A 20,832-nucleotide genomic window follows, 5' to 3' on the forward strand; every position below is an offset into this window, starting at 1 on the left:
GAAGAAGACAACCATTCCAGTTGTCTCTGGACTTGGAATACTAAAGTTAAAAACAATGCGAGCAACCATGGTTGGTGTTTCTCAAATAGTGTGTACATATTTACACAAAACAACAATTGTAATTCACAACTTGAGTTCGAGAGACTCTTCATCCACTTTGGACAGGTCCATCCATCCATCCATCCATCCATCCATCCATCCATCCAGCCACCCATTTTCTTCGCCACTTATCCTCACTAGGGAGTGCTGGAGCCTATCCCAGCTGTCAACAGGCCCTGAACACGAAGGAGGACCGGTCACCGATGAAGCAGGAACGTAAGGTGGCTGGGGAACCATCGCTGCCGTCTGCCGGACAGAAACGTGAGGTGGCTGGGGAACCATCACCGCCGTCTGCCGGACAGGAACGTGAGGTGGCGGCGGCACCGTCGCCACCTCCTCCTGGACGGGAACGTGAGAAAGCTGGGGAACCGTCGGCACCTCATGGACGGGAACATATGGGCATGCCAGTCACCGTCGGAGCAGGAACGGGGGGTGACCACGGACCGGTCACTGACGAAGCAGGAGCGTCCGGTCGTCACCTCCTCTTTTCACCCGATCTTTAATCCCAGTCAGTTTGTTTCACCTCCCAGGATTTCCAGCTCCCGAGCGTTTTCGCCCGGTAGGTCCGAGTCCTTCAACCCATTTGAAGGAACTCGCTTGGCCATCTACCCGGGTCCTCTGCGTGGCGGCCTCCTGGACATGGACGAGAAGCAGCTGCGGAGACGTCGGCACCTCCTGGACAGCAACGTGAGGAGGCGGTGGATCTGTCTCCACTGCCACGTGAGCTCTGATCGGCAGCGGATCAGTGCCCGCCGTCGCGTGAGCCTGCAGTGAAATGGCCAAAACTGCAACGTGGGCGTGTCTCGGCAGCAGATCTGTTGTGACAGCGACATGAGCCTTGCTTGCTACCGGATCCGTAGCCACTGCAGCGAGTCAGTAGAAGTCGCGACATCAGCGTAGCTTGGGTGGTTCTTTAATCCTTGCCGGACCTGGGCCGTGAGGACTGCCAGTTGAGCGCTGTGCCGCTCCATCTCCGCCCGCATTTTGCGGTAGAACACCTCGTGATTTGGCGGCCCCTCCTCCCTCTGGGCTGGAAGCTTCACCACCAGCTGCGGGTCTGCTGGTTTAACCATTGCCGGTGAGGAGTGGGTGGACGAGGACAACGTCTTTGTTGCCACGCAGCGGGAGGCGCACGGGGGCGCCCGGCCTGGACGTCTCCTCTGGCCGCCGCGCGGAGGACCCGGGTAGATGGCCAAGCGAGTTCCTTCAAACGGGTTGAAGGACTCGGACCTACCAGGCGAAAACGCTCGGGAGCTGGAAATCCTGGGAGGTGAAACAAACTGACTGGGATTAAAGATCGGGCGAAGAGATTCATAGTCGAAATAATCAGAGTCGTAGTCAGGCAGCCGGTCATATAAATCACGGTCCTCCTCGTAGTCCGAAAAATCAGAGACCAACAGAATGTGAGGTGTTGGACGGGTCATGGTCGGGACGTATTCATAGCTTGCCAGTGCAGCGTGTGACACGGAAACGGAGAACGTCATGGAGCCTACCCGGATCGGACAGGCTTGGTCCTCCGGCAGTCGGTCTACCTTGCGTCGGTCCCGGCGACGCTGGGTCTTTCCTGCTGTGTCCTGTTTTGGGCAGATCATTCTGTCACGACCCATTGGAACGGAGGTAGGACCCAAATGCAGGAGTCGGGAGACGCAGGTGTAATTCAGGAAAAACGTTTATTATTCCAAGGTCGGGGATCGGGCAGGCAGTCAGGTGCAGCAGCGGTAGTCGGGACGTCGGGCGTAGAGAGCAGGTCAGCGGGCAGGCAGGAGTCGGTACACAGGAGAACGAACAAAGCATGCAGGAGTATCAAGGGAGTCAGGCTTACGGGGTCAGTCGGAGAACAGGTCGGTAGACACGGGAAAACGATCAGAGACACGGGAGTGCTGGAACGGGGCATGAACAGCAACGTTCTGGCGCCGGACCAGTCGTCCCCATGGTCCTATATACACTGGGGCCAATCAGCCAGGATGATGCATTGTTGTGCGCCTCCCAATCAGCGCGGCCGCGCGGGCACCCGCACAGCCAGGGCTGGTCCGGCAGGACCATGACACCGATACTGTTAATTCTTCATCATATGAGGATAAATCCGAGAAATTGGCGCCTAATATAAATGGTGTTCTATGTCTCGAGCCTTTGTTGCGGCACCGTACACATCACCTCCACGCACGTAGGTCACGTGACTCTCGAAAATGGCAACCCCCTGAAAATTCGTAATGGTCAATAAAAATCTTCTCAAAACACTTTGAAATGAGAGAGGATTTAACATCACACTGTCAAAATAGGGTACATATTACATGACCTATTGACACACTGTTCATGCAAAGCACTGGATTTCCCCTTTAATGTCACATTGTAGCCTCTTTAGATTGTTTCTCCAGAAATTTTAGACATTAATAATATTGTTCATGTTATGTTTTGAAGTGTGGCTTTACTTCAGAGCTTGGACACTACATTTGCCTCACCATACAATACATATAACAAAACAGTCATCTGATGTGTGGTGACTGAACTGACCAAATTTACAAACCTATCAATTCAGGCCAGAAACATGAATTAATGAGAATAAAACCATGCTTTTACAGAATTGGTGTGCCTTCTCTCCATCCATCCATCTTCTATGATCCTTGTCCTCATTAGGAGGCCTATGCCAGGTGACCTATCTCATCACTTGCACATTGCAGGGCAATGGGGATGCAAAAGAAATCACATTTAATTTAAAGCATTTCAGTATCTCTCCAGTATCTCTCCATCCCTCCATAGATAACTTTTGTGTGTGTCACATTTAATTATAAATGAGGTCCATTACCAATTTCCAATGCCACCCCAACTGATATTTAGTATTTTTTTTCATTTTGCACTTTGGTGAGTCTGTGCTCAGTGTCTGGTGGGGATAGTTTGGGATGAAGGGTGGACCTGAAATATGCATGCTTATCTCACACTGGTTGGATCCATGGCCTTCACATTCATGTGAATTGTTCTCCATTGTATTGAATAGAAAGCTCACAGCATGTCACTTTTACACAAGAGTGCATGTGGATGTGTATCAGAATAGAAGGGCCACAAATTAACTGTCAAAGACGCAGCACTTGTTTGACTACAACCTGCATTTGAGGTGGGTTTTGTTAAAAAAGGATCACAGGAGCAAACAAGAATGTCAGAGAATCCCGGGGGTGAGCTACTAAGCCAAGTACCAGAGAGAGCAGTGCATAGATGGAGGGCGGCCTTTTTTTCATGGACAAGTAGCTTTCTATGCAATGTTGCCGCTCATGAAGTTATCTTAGTAAGTTGTGGGAGCGAGGCATGGCCTTTTCCCACATAGCTTCTTCTGATGAGTAATTTTTTCACATAAAAATGTGAAGGTGTGTGGAAGGGTTTGCCTTTGTACCCCACAGACTAAAGGCCAGTCATATAATGAATCATATACATGGTTAGTGGTTTTAGAGGGGGAGAATTCAAACAACAGTAACATATTTGTGATTATATATCATATGAGCACTCCTCGCCATTAGTTCAGATTCTTCTTTCTCTAGTCTCCATCCACTCTTTCTTCACTGTATAGGGGATGTTGTTGTTGTCACCATGACAACGTGACAGTTTCAATGTGACCAGCTGGTCTCGGGTGTAAACACTGTGGAGTCATTCATTGACTATTTTGGACAAGTGAAATAATGCCGAAGCTCCTCTCGGCGTCTGTTTAGAGAAGATGCTGTCAGTCTTTTATGCTTGTTTGTAATTGAGTTAAATCAGTTTGTTTGTGCCTTGCAGTCCACCTGCCACCACTTGAGCAACGATTGGCTATCGTCACATTCAGTGTGAGCTATTGGCAAACACCAATTAGCAACAACTTGCTTGTGCAGCTGCAGTTGCAATGTATAAAGTACAACATGTAGAGGGTTGGGGGGGGGGACAAGGACAGCCAGAAAATAACATTTGGAAGCATGTAAATTACAAACCAATAATACAATTCAAAATCCAAAACAATACAATACAATGGCAGTCTGCAGAGTCTGCATCAAAACCTAATGAGTTCTTCCTTTCTTTCCAATCCTATACCCATCCACAAAGATTCAGGAAAATTTGGTTGGTTTTTCATAATTGGGCGACCAACTTCAAACTCAAAAACAAATGAAACACGTCCAGAAACTAATCACTTTGGCAATCCATCAATTCAGCTCTTGTATTAGATCTCATTAGATGTGCACGCGTACATTTAGTGCACCATGGCATCCACCCGTGTAGACGCCTCGGGTACATGCTCTCTCATTTTGTCTGGAGACAACTCACTTACACAAGGATAGACTTGCTAAACATCAGGGAGTCTACCCCGGACTTTCTTTCACCAACTTTCCTCAAATCAGCTCGTTTTTTTATCCCTGAGTTACTCACCAGGGTAGCGGCTGCGGTCTGTGGGGCATGAAGGCGAAGGCAACTCCACAGAGGGAAATGAGCCAGCATCCAAGTGAAGCCTCGCACGAGAGGATAAAGATTGCCGTTCCCGTTGATCCAGCCCCCAAATCTATGCTCCCTATCTGACAAAATGGACGAGCTTCATCTTCTGATAAAGACCAGTCAAGACTTCGGACGTTCTGTAAAGACTTTCTTTTGTGTTGCTGTTCCCAGCTTCCATCTACAGTAGGGAGACCGTATCTAGGAATTATCAGGAAAAACAATAGAGGGCGGGCTATGCTACTATGTCAATGAAAAATGCTGTACGGACGTCAATGAGCTCAGCACACACGGCAGCCTGCATTTAGTGTCGCTATTTTTGAATTGCAACCATTCTATTCGCTGCATGAATCTGCCTTTTTCATTCTCGTTGGATGAATATACAGACACTGTCCTGTATCAGTTTCTGTGAAGAGGTTTGTGTAGGAAAAAGTAATTTCGCGTGTTCAATAACTAGCCATGGTTGTAAACATCAGCAACTTCACCAGATTAAAGAAGGATGGGTATTGAAGCAGAGACCATGGCCCTGATGCTCTGCCAAGAGTGTCACAGGTCAAATCCCTTGTGTGTTTTTGACATACATGCCACAATAAAGATGATACTAATTCTGAATCTGATTGCATTCCTAATGCACTTTATATATATTTGGTGGTTAGGTTATAATTGTCCCCCCGGAGTTCTCCCCGTGACCCGACCTTGGATTAGCAGAAGAAAATCGATGGATAGAGTTAGGATTGTATTATTGTTTTATGGATTTTTTTGTATTGTTTGTGGACCTTTGAGAAGGTAATTCCGACCCTTATATATTCCACATATATAGAGGATTGAAAATAAAAGAATACCGTGCCATAACATACAGTATGTGTAATCATGACCGTCACATGAAAACAAAATGTGATAAAAGGAGATCTCTTTGAGTAAACACATTTTTAGGTGCTTTAAATGACTGTAGTACACATATGGGGTGATTTACTCTGTATGTACCGTACGTGTAGGCCCATGTACGTTTATGTTCATTGTTTATGGGAAGATAGATTTAGATTTGCACTAATCCTGTTACTTGTGGTGCTTCTGTATTCTTCTCACCTCTCCCCCTGCTCGACTCCCTTCCATCTTTCCCTCGATTCTCCTTTACGTTCAGCTTCTCATGCTCACCGTCCTTGTAATCGGGGTTCTTCCACAAATTGGGTCTGCGCAGGAATATGTCGTGAGGCGTGTTGGCATGTCAGAATGTAACTCTTTGCAAAACAATTCCAAAATGAAAAAAAAAATGGTTAGCCCCGCTGTCAGGCCCAATTAACACTAACCTGGGTTGTGTTTTTAGTTTAATTCATTAACAAACTCTCTCCATGTTTCAGCGTCAGACTTGGCAGGCGGCAGTTTGATAGCTTAATTGCATCTGGAGCAAATGGAAGAAAGTACTTAAATGTTTGGCAATTCCATCCTTGATTCCTGTGCCCATTCTTGAATGTCAGTCAAACTTTTTACACAAGTAAGTCTTAAAGTTACCATAATAGTTATACTTATGTTATACACACTGTATATTATATTGCTCCTCCTGATCTTAGCTCTTATTTCATTCTATGAATAGGTCAAAAGAAAAAAAAAGAAAAAAACACATGTCCATAAGTATAAGCCCAATAACCATATTTGTCCAAATGCAGTTTTCGGTCCAACAGCTTTAGTTTCTGTTAGCTACTGATGACAAAATAATGGCTTGTTGTAAAAAATAAATTTGTAAATGCACCAAATTTCAAGTCCATCCATCCTAAATGATTTTTCCTAAATTCCTTGTTACACTGCTTTGAAGCACCTCATTCTGTATAATTAAAATCTAAAGAACATGTCCAGACAGTCAAGTTCATATAGAGTTTCTTTGACTGAAGATTTCCACTCAAAACCATTTAAAAGTGCTACACAACTCCATTGTAATTTTCGAAGATTAGCACATACTTAAATGATAGTTATCATGAACGCACATTAATTAGAATGACCTCAATGACCGTGGACATGTGTTCTCCACCATAAGATACACACTGAACACACTCCTTTTCCATGCTTTCCTTGCTCATTTGTTATTTAATCGTTTTCAGGCTGTCATCACAACTGAAGGTGAAAAGCAAAACACCTGACCAACATAGGCAACGAAATAATAAGTGAAGTATTTGCATAAGCTTCAGGGAGAATAGTGTAGAAGGTGACAGTGTGGGGAGAAATGCAGACGATAGCCGGATAAGGAGGATGTTGTATTTGTGGTAAATCCGCGATTTGGATTAGAGGCAGATCGTAACTCCTCGCATCAGTGCGGCACAACAAAGATAAATATATAATTGAAAGCGAAACAGAGATGTGCGATGACAGCTGTGATTTGGGGGCCGAAACCTTTTAGGCGATCTGATGCACATCATTAGCTGCTAGTTTCTTCTTACCCACGCATACCTGCGTGTGCTGTGTGCATGCATGCCTACATTGTGTTACTTTCAACGCAACTGCGCAATCTATTTTTGTCCATGTGTGCATATGGATGCAAACCTGGTGCACAAAGCATATTTCTTTTAAATATGTAATCATGATTAAAATTGCACGCAACTTGGCTGAAGGATAGAGAGGAAGAAGAAAGGGATATAAATAAGGGTTCATGGGATTTTTATGTGGAGGAGGGACTCCCAAGTGGCTAATAAACTTGCTTAATTATGAGTAGCCTTGTTAATTTACTCTCTCACAATGTAGAAGATATGAGCCTGGCCAAGGAAATCCAGCAGCAGGAGTATCTTACTCCTACGCTGAACTCTGTATGGCCTCTTTGCAGTCCTCTGAGTATACGAACAGAGATTTATACATGCTTCATGCTTTAATGTGATTATATTTTGAGGGTTTTGGTATTATTAGACAGTTGGTTGCTAGGCTCGAAAGGTCAAGAAGACAAAGAGAGGAAATGGATATAATGTTTTCAAAGCCCCTCTCATCATTACGTTTGATGCTTAGGTAGTCGTAAAGGTGTAATTAAGTTGTCTGCAGATGTGGGTTTCATGTGTTTCAATTTTGGATATGTGTCACATGTTGTATGTGTAGCATTAATGGGCATTGAATCACAAACTTGAACCAGCGATGCACGCAGCTCACTCTGGAGTGTACATTTCTTTTTTTTTATTTTCATTATTATTGTTGACTCAGCCATATTGTGCCGCCCAGTCAGGCCAGATGTGTGTATTGAATGAATGGCAGCAGTGCCAATTGGTATAGTGATGTTCCCTTTCTGAACTGGGAGTAGTTCCGTCGGCGAGGCAAAAAGCAGGGGTCTGTTTCTATTTAAAAAAAAAACAGCAACAGAAAAATAAGGGTTGTTAAAATCAGCCTTATTTTCATTGTGTGCCTACATTGTAGTTACCGTTATCCTCAGAGGGGCTGGTCCTGATAACAAGTCATTTTGATGGGGCATTGACAGCAACTCTGTCATTGTCACGGCAACATATGCATTATAGTACTATCTTCTGTGCTAATTTTACTATTTAGAGTGGTGCGTGCTGCTGAATCTGGCAAAACTGAACAATATTTAATTTGGTCCGCAGAGAAGGTGTTTAACTAATTTTACACTTAACCACAATTTCTACAGAATGTCATTGCTTTTGTTGCTGTTAGACAAAGCTTAGCTGCTTCATTGTATAAACAAACACCAAAGCCACTTGAGAAGTAAGCCAGAAATAAATCTACGGTCTTGAAGAGGCTTAAGTAATGGATGAGTGAGAGCAAAGAAGTAAAGAACTCAAAACACCAGAAACTCATCTCACAGTTAAAAGTTAAGATGTTATTACCTCTCCCCGCTTTTGCTTTCACAGCACCGGTATACGTTTTCTTGCGTGTGCGTGTGGAGGTCATTCATATTATAGCATATTGCTACACAAATGAAATCTGCCACACAGGAAGGGAGGAAAGGAGACCAGCATTTAAAATATAGAGGGAGAGCCATTGATTAAATGCTGCAAAGTGAGAGTAATTCGGTGAGCACTGGGAATACACACACTGCACTCCCTCCATTATTCATGCCTCTGCATTTCTTTCTTCACCTTCTCCTGCGTTGATTTTTTCGCTTTCTGTTCCTGCACTCTCATCTTGAGCTTGCCGTCGATGAGCAATGATAAATTGCAGCCGCTGTAGAACCTGCATTTCGTTCTGTCATTATTCAATAACAGGTGCTGCAGAAATGAAGGCAGCTTGGCAGTTATTGTACTGCTGCTGGCGCCACATGATTATTGGCCATAATTTACTTTATTACGCTATTGAACCAAGCTGAACATAAATTGTTTCTGTAACTCGGCGAGCTATGGGAGTCCAGCATTTTGACTGACCGCTTCAGCTAATACGAAATAAAATAACCCAGAAGTTTTCACTAATGACAAAGTTGGCAGCTCAATAGATCAGTGCCATTTACTGTATTTTTTCAACTCTTGTTGAAAATCTACAGTTGACACATTCACTCGAGAATTAATTTAATTAATAGTGTTTCTGTATTGCCAAAGTTGCTACAGCCGTTTCCAACTTCAGCAATGTATTAGGTGAAAACAACAAAAAAGTGTCAAAATGTTGAATCATCCCCAGGACAGAATCTTTTCTAACTGCCATTTCTGTGCACACCTTGCACTGGAGTTGAGGTTTGTCCATTTGTTGGCTTGACGGTCCCAGCTGGCGTCATACCAGCATGGTCTCAACCCCTGCAGCTCCAACAGATACATGAGCCTGCTCACTGTAAAACACATTGATGTGTGAGGGGATTTTGTCTATGTTAAGCCTGTGAGTTGCATCCTGCTGACTTGTATCGGAGCCGGCCACAGCAGTGGCCTACATGGGTTAATGGGTTGGCAGTAGGAGCTGAGGACACGAGAATTAGGCCTCTGCTACTAATTGCATGAGGGATGCAAAGATTTATTTTAGATTGGTACAACGTAAGCCTGCGGCTGTACAGTCGGGGGTACTCGCCCAAATATGTTGAGCCAGTCGAATTTGGTCTGTTTTGAAATCCGTTCACTCAATGTAAATGGACAATATTGCTAAGTTTAGGACTGCTTTTTCTCCCTCAGATTAAACCTGCTGTGGTTAAGCCATTTGTATTACGGGAGTTCAGACTGATTGCATAATACTCTGATGACTATTGCTTTTTGGATTGTTTTATTCAAAGAAATTTATTTATAATGTAGAATTAAAAAAGACTTCAACATTTTATTGATCGATCATTAAAACAGGGACCTCCCTGTATATTTGGCCGCACTGAGAAGAATTTCTAAACAGCAGATTTGAAGGATAGTGGACGATATTTAACTTCCAGAAGACGTACTATACAATGCCTGTAGCTTGGAGTTAGAGTGCAGCAATTCTAGAAAGTTGACATTATCTGGCACACAAGCAGATTTAACTAGTGTGTATAATATTTGTGCAAATAGTCACACTTCTTTGTAAAAGAAGATCTGGTGAAATTGGAATGTGTGGCGGTCTGCTGGGGTTCAGGTTATGAACGGAGAGATCATAGGTTGGTGCAAAGGTAGTGTCTTGGGAAAGTGAGAGTAATGTGTACGGAGGGTACAACGAGAAACAAATAATCAAAGTGACACAGGCATTGGGGCATATCTTTCATTTTAATGAAGCCACTCCAGTAAAACAGCAGGGATGCCAGAGCAGCTGACACCCCTGCTGGCACAGCATGGACTGTTAGGCAAGTGTCTGGCTGTGAGGCTTGACTGGACCGCTGTCTCATCCAGCAAACTGGGGAAGCCTATCACGTCAAAGTAAACACATACACTTGCTAGATACTAAATGTAAATAATTTGTACAGTTTGCCTTATGACTGCCACAGCAGTTAAAAAAATAGCCTCTCGTGCCAAAGGTTAATCATTTAAACTATTTTGAATTGCTCACATCCCCTTTATAATTACATAATAATTTTTAAGTGGTTAAAATGTAATTCAAATGACATGATGCCTCCCAATAAGGGAGTGCATGCACAACAATGTCCGCAAGCGTGACGGTTGGTCAGTGATGTCAGGTAGCTAACCCATCTGGGAACTGGGGTTCATTTTGTGTAAACAAGGCTCACTGATTGCTGCGGGATCCCAGATGACAAGGAATCATGCATGATTAGGAAGGATGTTACACACTTGTCATCAGCTCAAGGATAATTGGGGGGTTCCGGGGCCAATGTGCCCGTGTGTATGCATGTGTGTCCTCGTCCTTTTCTTTCTAGTTTTCTCCATCTGAACCTTTTGGCTACTTTTTTTGAATACTAAAATATTGCTTGGTCTCCCATGCTTCCCTCCTGCCCAGCTAATAGTTTTTAATAATGTATACATTTTTCCCAGAGGCGCCCTCTCTGCTACTTTTTTTTTTTAACTCACCACATATACAAACATTCAAGAAAAAGATGCAGCTGAGGATAACAAGGTGCTTAGAGCGCATTCTTATATATCAACAGACTGCTTTCCATTTACAAATTCCTTTATATAGTCTTTTTCCTGCTCTTATTTTACCTTTTTTTTTAACATAAAGTTGTCCTTTTCTTCTTCCCAATTTCTGGCCCACTGTCAAACCAGCACCATCTGATGCTGTTAATGAGGCACTAATGAGATGAGTTCTATCCTAATCTCAGGCAGAAAATCGGCGTGCTTCTGAAAGCCTGCGGATTAAGTGACGGATGGATGCTCTGCGAGCTGGGGCGTGAGAGAAGAATATGGAAAGTGTAAGAAACAAAGGTGAAGGCAATGAGTGCACTCTAGCCTGCGTGCCGGAAACTCGCGGCGTCGACATAATGCACTGTTTTGTGCTAATGACTGTAAAACACGAGTGGAAAGCAGAATAAGAGTTACAATCTTGATAGGAAACAAATAATGAGGCAGTTGTTGTGCTCACATTTAACACCCACACTCTCTTTTGGATCGTAAAAAAAAAAACACCTAAAGTCCAATGTTCTGCTTCTTTTAAAGTCTCATCTTCTTTCAACCTCTCTCTCGGGTTCAGTCTATCCATCCTATGGCCATCTTTTCAATTGCTGAAAGATGAAATATGTCCTCTATTTTTCCAAATTAAATAAGTGTTTTCTTTAGATGTTGTCTCACTGCCGCATCTTCACCAGCGTTATAACTGATCAATCAAGTCAATTACCACAGGATTTTCATAATTTTCTCCTAGTGAAGTATGAATTGATTGCCATAATTAAAATGTTTAGTTATCCATTCATCAAGACTTTATTTTCTTGTTCTAACTTTTAAAACGTAAATCAATTGAGCAATAACTTGCCCATCGATCCGACCATAAATTTTCTAGATCTTAATATCTTCATCAACGTTGTTTAAATTGGCAACATCTTAAAAAAAACATTGAACCTGTAAAGTTGTCCCAGTCTGAAGTGCGACAGTGAAGTTGCCCTCCGCTTTGCTTCACACTTTTTTTTATTTTATTTTATCATCTTTCGCCATATGCTGTTTTATTTTAACCAAGATTTCCCCCCAGGGATTATCCAGGATTATTTGAAAGTCTTCGAGCTCTAATCCCACTTTTGGTTCTTACAAATTCACATTCCTCTCTGCCACCAGAAACATTCCACTAGTCAAGAGTCGTGTTCCTAGTAACATATAAAGGCAGATTAAGGTTTTAGAATAACTTTCAGCACAAACCTAAAAAAATCCAAATTTGGAACAGCTTTGAATCTAACACATACTGCAGATGCAGATAAAAATCCCAGTGCAATTTTGTCATGAAACTGGCAAATTTTCATGTCAACAAAAGGGGAAATGCACATTGGATTCTAATCTAGAGCTACACTAACATTTAATGGGTTCTTCCATATTTTATGTCCCACCCACTGCAATGTTTGAGGAGAATCACTAACTCAGTTTATACATTCTAAAAAAAAACGAAAAAAAAAACTTGACCTACTTGGTAAACAAAAAGTATGCACTGTATTTAGTTCCATTTTTTGATGAATGTATATGTTCAGTCTGGGGGGAAAAACAGGTTTAAAGAAGTCCTGATTGGTGTCTTTGCGCTTTTACAATTTTGAATAAGTGCAGCATTTTAGACATTTATGCTTTGTATCCTGGAAACTCCTTCCGTTATCTGGATGCTGCAGATTTCTAATCAACTATAAATTGGGGAAATGTAATATGATTGCATTGAAAAAGTGTGTGAAGAATAACACGATTGTGAAACTTTTTTGTTTAATGTAAAAATGCGTGACATTATGATATGCATGATCTTAATCATAATATTTATGTTTTCCATTTAAAAAGCAAATAAATGTAGATGAGAATCCTTTTTGTATGTATATATCTATCTACATTTGATTTGTTTTTAATGTTCCCTCCTTGGATGACTAAATTGTCAGTCTGCTGTATCTATTTAACTAATCAAAACCATAAAGAAATGTATAGAGAATATGAAAATATGCATAACACATTGGATTTGTCTTTTTTAGGCATAAGTGACAGTTGGATTATGCAAAGTGGAAATGTACAGTATCTGCCGACATGCTACCAGACGTCATCTTAGGACACACTGTAATTTATCGGACGGATGGGTGTCACACTAGAAATGTTTTTTTCAGGATTTTCTGATGGAATATTTAGGTCATGCACGCACCACAAATGGGATTTACAGCTGACGTGGACGCATGCAAGCTGTGAAATGCACATATGCATGCACACGATATGCTGTGTTGAATGGGTTTGAAGCCATGAAGAGCACACGCTTAAGGTAGCATCACTCTTCACGCAAACAAACACTTCTTGAGACAATCTGTCACACTCAAGGATGCCTCATGTTTGCTTGCTAACTGTGAGATACTCAAGTTGTGTGAACTCAAGTTCACTCCCGAGATGCATGCAGGAAGAACTACAGTTCTACTGAGAATGGAGGGATACCATTTCTACCAGAAAGATTATTCATGATGCAATAAATCACTTCAGATTTAGTAAAGATCATTTCGAAATAACACAAAAGTGTCCAAATAGCTGATGCCAGCAACATCCATCTCTTCATTTTCTATACCACTTGTCCTCACTCAGGTTGAAGATACGCTGGAGAGGCCGTTTACACCCCGGACTAGTTGCCAGCAATATCTTGCTAATAAAATACTGACTGCAGCGTAACTTGGTATATAGAACAGTTTATATGCCGTGCGGAACTAAGATATTTTACGCCTATCCATCCATCTTTTATGCTACTTGCTGTGCAGCCTTGCAGAGAGGAGATATTAGAGAGAAGGGGGTCGTTCAGGATTGTTTGCCACCACAGGTGGGAATTTACATACTGCTTCAAATGTGTTTTAGTAGTAGTAGTAACAGTTGTAGTAGTATGTACCGTATGTATGCATGTATGGTATCAAAACTATGGGGAATTACTCATGTTCAACAGGTTGTAATTGTATCTTAATATAACGGGCATTTAATTTAAAGAGGGGCATTTTCCATTGTTACGAGAACCTACAAACTGCTGGGTGCAGTAATTTTACAGTTCTTAACGTTAAAATGATGATGAGCGTTGGCCTCACAGTTCTTAGGACCAGAGTTCACTTCCTTGCCACACAAGGGGCTGTGTGGCGTTTACATGTCCTCCCCGTGCCTGCGTGGGTTTTCTCTGGGCTCTCCGGTTTCCTCCCACATCCCAAAAACATGCATTAATCGGGGACTCAAATTTTCCCCGAGGTGTGATTGTGAGTGGGACTGTTGTCTCACTACCTGTGCCCTGCGATTGGCTGTCAATCACTTCAGGGTGTACCCCGTCTCCTGCCTGATGAGAGCTGGGATAGGCTCCAGCAGTTCCACGACCCTTGTGAGGATAAGCTACTCAGAAAATGGATAGATCAACTGTAGAAAATGAAGAGAAGATTTTAAAACAATTGTGGTTTTGTTATCCATTCATTGGTTTTGTGATATTTTTCCTCAATCCTTCATTGGCCTGTCTTCTTGAGAAATTGGTCCCTGTCAAATGAATATATGGTAATGAGAATTACACTCCATAACTCTAGAGGGAACTTGTGAGATGTGGAAAAATACCTACAGGCATTTTAGACTTTGTTAGTTGTATGTGCCAGTGACCTTGCTTGCTATTGTTGTAATTGTGCAGTGTGATTATGCGGGTGTTTTGCAAATTTTAACTGAGTAAGAGAATATTGTGAGACAAGCTTCCAGAAGGACATTCTCTACAATTGTACAAATAGTCCTAGCATTGGATGTAGATACTGTAGTTGACACCTATGGAGGAACTAAAATTCCTGAACTACTTCGTACTTGGGTTTGCTCTGGGATTCCCAGCTGGACTGTGCTGCGGGACAAAGGGTCAGCTAAAAAAAGAATTCTAACTATGGAAATGAAAGACGTAACAATTTTCACCTTTCTGCCCTGTTCAAAAGGTCCATGTAGTAATGAATGAGTTTCCCTGTAAAATTCTTTCACCAAGCCCACTGTAGACACTTTCCAGGCCCCTGTTCTTCAGGGTGGCTAATTAAATACCTGTCTTATGAGTCCTGATTATGGTAATCAACTGCCAAGCAGGCGGGTCTCTGCAGATCAGACTCTGGATGTCCTTGTGATTAGAAGTGTAGCAGAGTTGGAGAAAAACCAGGGAGCAGCTCATTAGTAGGTCTAAATGTAGTCGCACCACTCAGGGGTAGGCGGACATAATCACTCCTGGGAGAGCACTTGGCACAAAGGAAGAAGAAATATTAAGGTTTGTGTTTGTTCAATGCCTGTTTGCACGTTATTGGGTCCAATAGGCCCAAAGAGAAAGTCTGGGTAGGAACGTCAGAGTAGATTCACCAAGTGGAGACTGACAGATATCGGAAGTAGATTCGACTCTCCGTTGAAACATCATTTGTGGAGTTGGCACGTTCCCCCACCATTCTTGTGAGTTTTCTCCAAGTACCCCAGAATGCTCCTACATAAAAAAAAAAATCTCGTTAATTGAAGACTTTAAATTACCCATAGGTGTGAGTGTGAATCGTTGTTTGTCTACGTGTGACATGGTATAGAAAAGGCATGAGTCTGTTTAAACACATTCATCTTGTAATAAATAATAATTGTGATTATTTTCATCAACATTGCAATTTAAGCAAATGAGCAGTTTATGCATAAAACACAACATTAGTCTGCAAGCATTGAGGTTTTATTTGAAAATGTCTGTCATCAACATAGTGAATTGGCAAAGCCGGATATAATCGTGGCAGTCAAAATTGCGATCATGAACAAAATTTGATCAATTGTGCAATCCCACTCTTGCCAGATTTTATTCCAAACAGTTAATACTGTTCACGAATGAAGAACAAGAATCTTGACTCTTCGTGGTTGTGAAGGAGACCAGACTATTGAGAATGATGAGTAAAATCTTGAGGAAAGAACATTATGGGGCAATTCTGAAGCAACATCAGAAAGTAAAAGCCTTGGCGCAAATGAGGCCTAAAGGACAGTGACCCAAAACATCCTGCTAAACTGGCTCCAAAGTGGGTTAAACACAGCAGTAGCTTCATGATTGACTAGCAAGCATTCCAAGGTGTACTATGCCCAAACTCATCTGCGATATTCTCTAGCTCACCTGTGACCACAACAGCAAAGTAGCTAACAGTAGTAACTTGAAGCACACGGTGGCCTCTGCTTATCTCAACTTCATTGTCATATTTTTTTTTTTCATTGCCTTACACACAACACACAAACTCCCATCTTGTCGTGTACATGGATGGCAGTGTCTGCTTTGTGTGTGCTTGGTGGCTGCTGAGCTCTATTTGACATCATATTGAATTTGGCTTGGTTGAAGACTGGGTGTTTGCTGAGGCTAATTTACCTGGGGTAGACCTCAGTGAAGCCCAGGGAGGGGCTGATAATTAAAATGGCTTGCTACTGCTGAGATAGAATATTCATGGGAGATTACTTCCACCTCCTCCTCAAACATCCCTGCGCTGCTCTCAATGCGCAGTGTGTGTGTGTGTGGTGTGTGTGTGTGTGTGTCTAAGTTTGTGCGGTGTGTCGGGAGTGATGGGATAGTCGGATTTTGTGTGCGCGTTAGGGATTGTCGACACCTTTCAGTGACCTCACTCTCTCTGCCATTACGTAAACTCATCACATGCCGCAGGAGATATTTAGGTCAGTGCGAGGCCCAAGATGAGATGAAAGACAGGCAGGAAGAGCAGGAGACAGACAGAGACAGAAATAATGAAATTGACGGGCCTCGTGAGGTGATGACAGCAGGCCGTCTTCTCTAGTTGATGGATGACAAATGCTCTGTGTCCATGTAGATGACTTTTCTGTTGCACATCTCGGTTTGTACGCTGGAATATACAACAGTGGAAAATGTGGCCTTTTTATTTTGCCTGAACGTGATCTCATTATAGGTGGACCAATGATACAAAATGAAATGGGATCATTTTAACATCGGCAGTACCGAGAAGATGCTTTGAACACGCACTGAATGGACGTTTTGCTAGGTAAAGCTGCTTTATGTGGTGAGATATAGTCACTACAAGAGCCCCTACAAAGATACATTTTTGAAGGACTCGGTAGTGAGGTATTAGATCTCCAATGTTCTACTTGTAGTTGTTTTTTTTAAATACTTTACAGAATTGTCCACGGTACTGAACTCCTACATGCTGTAATGGACTACTGGTGTATCTCGCTTTTGCGACCAAATTAAGTTTCTTAAACTTGAACCTTTCTCTCCCATTCTCCAAGGCTAAGATCGCAAATGAGATGAGAATAGTAGGATGGACATAAAAGAACAACGCTTGAGGGATTTGATTACTATCTACGCATGTCGGTAGCAGAAATGAAGATCCTGAGGTTCTCGCTTGGAGTGAACAGGTTGGATAGGATTAGAAAGAAGCTCATTAGAGGGACAGCCAAAGTTGGATGTTTTGGAGACAAGGTTCGAGAGAGCGGACTTAGATGATTTGGACATGTTCAGAGACGAGAGAGTGAGTATATTGGTAGAAGGGTGCAGAGGATGGAGCTGCCAGGCAAAAGAGTGAGAGGCAGACCAAAGAAAAGGTTGATGGATGTTGTGAGGGAAGACATGAAGACAGTGGGTGTTAGAGAGGAAGATGCATGACATAGCCCTAGATGGAAAAAGATGACACGCTGTGGCGACCACTAACGGGATAAGCCGAAAGGAAAAGAAGAAGAAGATAGTCTGGTGAAGAGCCCGTGGAAAAGCTTTTTGTGTTCTTGTACATAAGGACAGTTATCTCTGAAATCACACCGGAATCAGAGGTTGGTGGAAGAGTTTTAAAGAACTCAACCACCTCATGACCTTTGTATTCTTTATTAAATTTATTTACATTATACTTCTACTCAGAATTTTGTGGCTTTATTGTTGCGTGCGTAAATAAAATACCAAATGACAACATGGAGGAAACTGAGCTATTTCTTATCACACTTGATCCCGGCTTTTGGATGCGTGCTATTTTCCTGCCAAGACTGGGAATGTCAAGTGGAGAATGAGATTCCTCCGACCTCTTTGTTATTTTTACCGGATTAGATAGTTTTCCTTGGATTCTTCCTCATGCACATTCTGATGAAATAGAAATCCGAGCAATGGCTCGGTGGCGCGTCTTGCAGGGGTGAAGGAGGCAAGGACAACAACCCTTGAGGAAAGTGGTTTGAGGCAAGGTGGGAGAGGAGCGCGAGGTGGAGGTGAGGGTGGTTGACATGCTGATAGGGAGAGATAAGCATTTTTCTGCTGCTGTGTTCCTTGGTGAGCCAATGACCTCTCTGGCTTGTTGATTATAGTGTTTGGCCAAGCTGTTATCTCTCGACTGCAGAGGGAAGTGCATACTGTTTGGAATATGAAACTCATGTTCGCTATACAAAGAGACTAAGCAGAAGCGTGTTCACACTTTTGTCTTTCTGACGAGGAAAAGAATGCCTCCAATGCTTGCATGTATAACTACTGTACTTATTTCTTATTTCATGTGAAATTTGAAAGGACAAAGGCAATGGAGAAAGGAGAAAGCCTGAAGAATGTCAGTATAAGGGAGGTGTCAACTACAGTGACTACTTATTCCGGACTGATATATGTGGCTTTACCTCTTGGGGTCAGCTCCCAGGGGGGTTGCGAGGATTAAACATAGCGTTGAAGTGGATTCATTATTCATCCATCCACTTTCACCTGCCTCCACCACATTCCACTCACCTCCCAGTGGGGGTGCGCACAACAATTAGATCTTTGCAAATGAAGACATGCGCTCATTGCCAGAAAATTAGGTACACCTCCAAATCTAATCTAATCCAACACAAAAGATGTACCACAAATACTTCTTTTAATAATATTATTCCAGCAGAGCTCAGAACAAAACACGATGCCCCATATTTTTATGTTTGGCTGTGCATTATAACGTGTGATATTTCCTTCAACTAGAAGAGTCCGCTTCGACAACAATGAGGTATGACCTTTTGCCTCTCGGCGTCAATATAAACAAAATAAACGGGAATTTCCGTCCTGCTTATAGCCTCTTAACTAATAATGCACCATAATAAAATTAGCATTAAAACATTAGCCTGATCCAATTACACGTGGTTAACAGATGATGTTGGAAGATGTTAAGGTGAATCCTAAAATGACATAGAAATACATTTAAATTTAAAAAAAAAAGCAATGGTAGATGGTTATTCTTTCTGCATTTCTGTCTCTTTCAATGTTGATGATTTGACTACTTTTTGGTTAAAAATAACCTTTGTACCAAAAAGTGCAGTCCTAGAAGTTAGATATTGTGTGTGACGGATACCTTGATAGTGTGCATAGGCCTCATGCTCCCAGGCAATATCCTTGAAAATGCTTAAAAGACAGTCTTATACAATACAATATTACAAAAAAACACATTTACAATATTAATAAGCACAGTGTTTGACTGGTTGGAGCAGGGGTGTCAAACTCATTTCTCTCAAGGGCCAGGTTGTAGTTCGTGTTTCCATCAGAGGGTTGTTTTGACTGTGAAACAATAAAATGTTAAATAAAAATCATCTCATCACGTTTACATAATCAATTTATGAGCCACAATCCGAAATCGGAAATCAAGGGTAACGTGTTTTTCACCTATTCATGTTTGCTAACACAGACATGCTTGTAATATCTCAAATTGATCATTTATGTATGTATGTATGACAATTTGAAATTTTGGTACACATTTTTACAAGAATCATGGAAATGTAGACTCTAGATTGTAGACACTTGTGGGTTACAGGATCTGCCTCACATTTTTGAGGACAAGGGTTCAAATCCCAGCATCAACCGTCTGGAGCTTGCATCTTCTCCCTGTCCCTGGGTGGGTTTTCTCTGGGCACTCCAGTTTCCTCCCACTTCCCAAAAACATGCATGGTAAAGCAAAGCAAAACAAATGTATTTGTATAGCGCATTTCATGCATGAGGTAACTCAATGTTTTTTACATGATTAAAGGCATTTGAAATCAAAGAGTTACAACATTTAAAATGGCTTAAAAACAATATAAAATGATAAACAAAATATTAAAAAAAGACAATTAAAACAGCATACAGTGCAAGTAATATGGTCAAAAAGTGGATGTATTCTAAAAAGCATGAGAAAAAAAAAAGTTTTCAACCTGGATTTAAAGCATTCACACTTGGGGCTGACCTAACCTCTGTTGGCACCTTATTCCATTTGTGTGCATCGTAATAGCTAAATGCTGCTTCACCATGTTTGCTTGGGACTCTGCTCTCCGCTATTTGACCTGAGTCAGTCGATCTCAGAGCTCCACTGGGTTTGTATTCTATAAGCATTTCTTTCATGTATTCAGGACCCAAGTCATTTAGTGATTTATAGAGCAGTAGCAGAACTTTAAATCTATTCTAAAGCTGACTGGAAGCCAGTGCAAGGACTCTAGGATTGGAGTTATATGCTCTGACCGCTTTGTTTTGGTCAGAATGCAAGCTGCAGCATTCTGAATGAGCTGCAGCTGTTGAATACTCTTTTGGTGGGATAGTTGAGGACTCTAAATTGACAATAGGTGTCAACAATTGTTCGTTAAGACGTTCCCGCTGATTGGCTGGCAACCAGTTAGGGATGCACCCTGCCTCCTCCCCAAAGAGATCTTTGATAGACTCCAACGCTCCTGTGACCCTTGTAAGGACAAGCAGAAATGCAAAACAAAATGGATGGATGACATATTAATAATCAATATTAATTTGAAAATAGCTGGCACGGTGGTTCAGCTGATAAAGTGTTGGCCTCACAGTTCTGAGGTCCCGGGTTCAATCCCGGCCCCACCTGTGTGGAGTTTGCATGTGCATGTGGGTTTCCTCCAGGCA

General features: G+C 42.2%; 1 long non-coding RNA gene across 1 annotated transcript; it reads right to left on the reverse strand.

Annotated features, from left to right (window-relative positions):
- Positions 1-19,207: 19,207 nt before the first annotated feature.
- On the reverse strand, positions 19,208-20,456 carry LOC133504283 (uncharacterized). The gene is made up of 3 exons (XR_009795925.1): positions 20,127-20,456; positions 19,763-19,865; positions 19,208-19,497 (listed from the first exon to the last, which is right to left on the reverse strand). It is a non-coding gene; the product is annotated as an uncharacterized LOC133504283 (long non-coding RNA).
- Positions 20,457-20,832: the final 376 nt, after the last annotated feature.

The sequence above is a fragment of the Syngnathoides biaculeatus genome, chromosome 1 (assembly GCF_019802595.1).
Source record: "Syngnathoides biaculeatus isolate LvHL_M chromosome 1, ASM1980259v1, whole genome shotgun sequence".
NCBI lineage: Eukaryota > Metazoa > Chordata > Actinopteri > Syngnathiformes > Syngnathidae > Syngnathoides > Syngnathoides biaculeatus.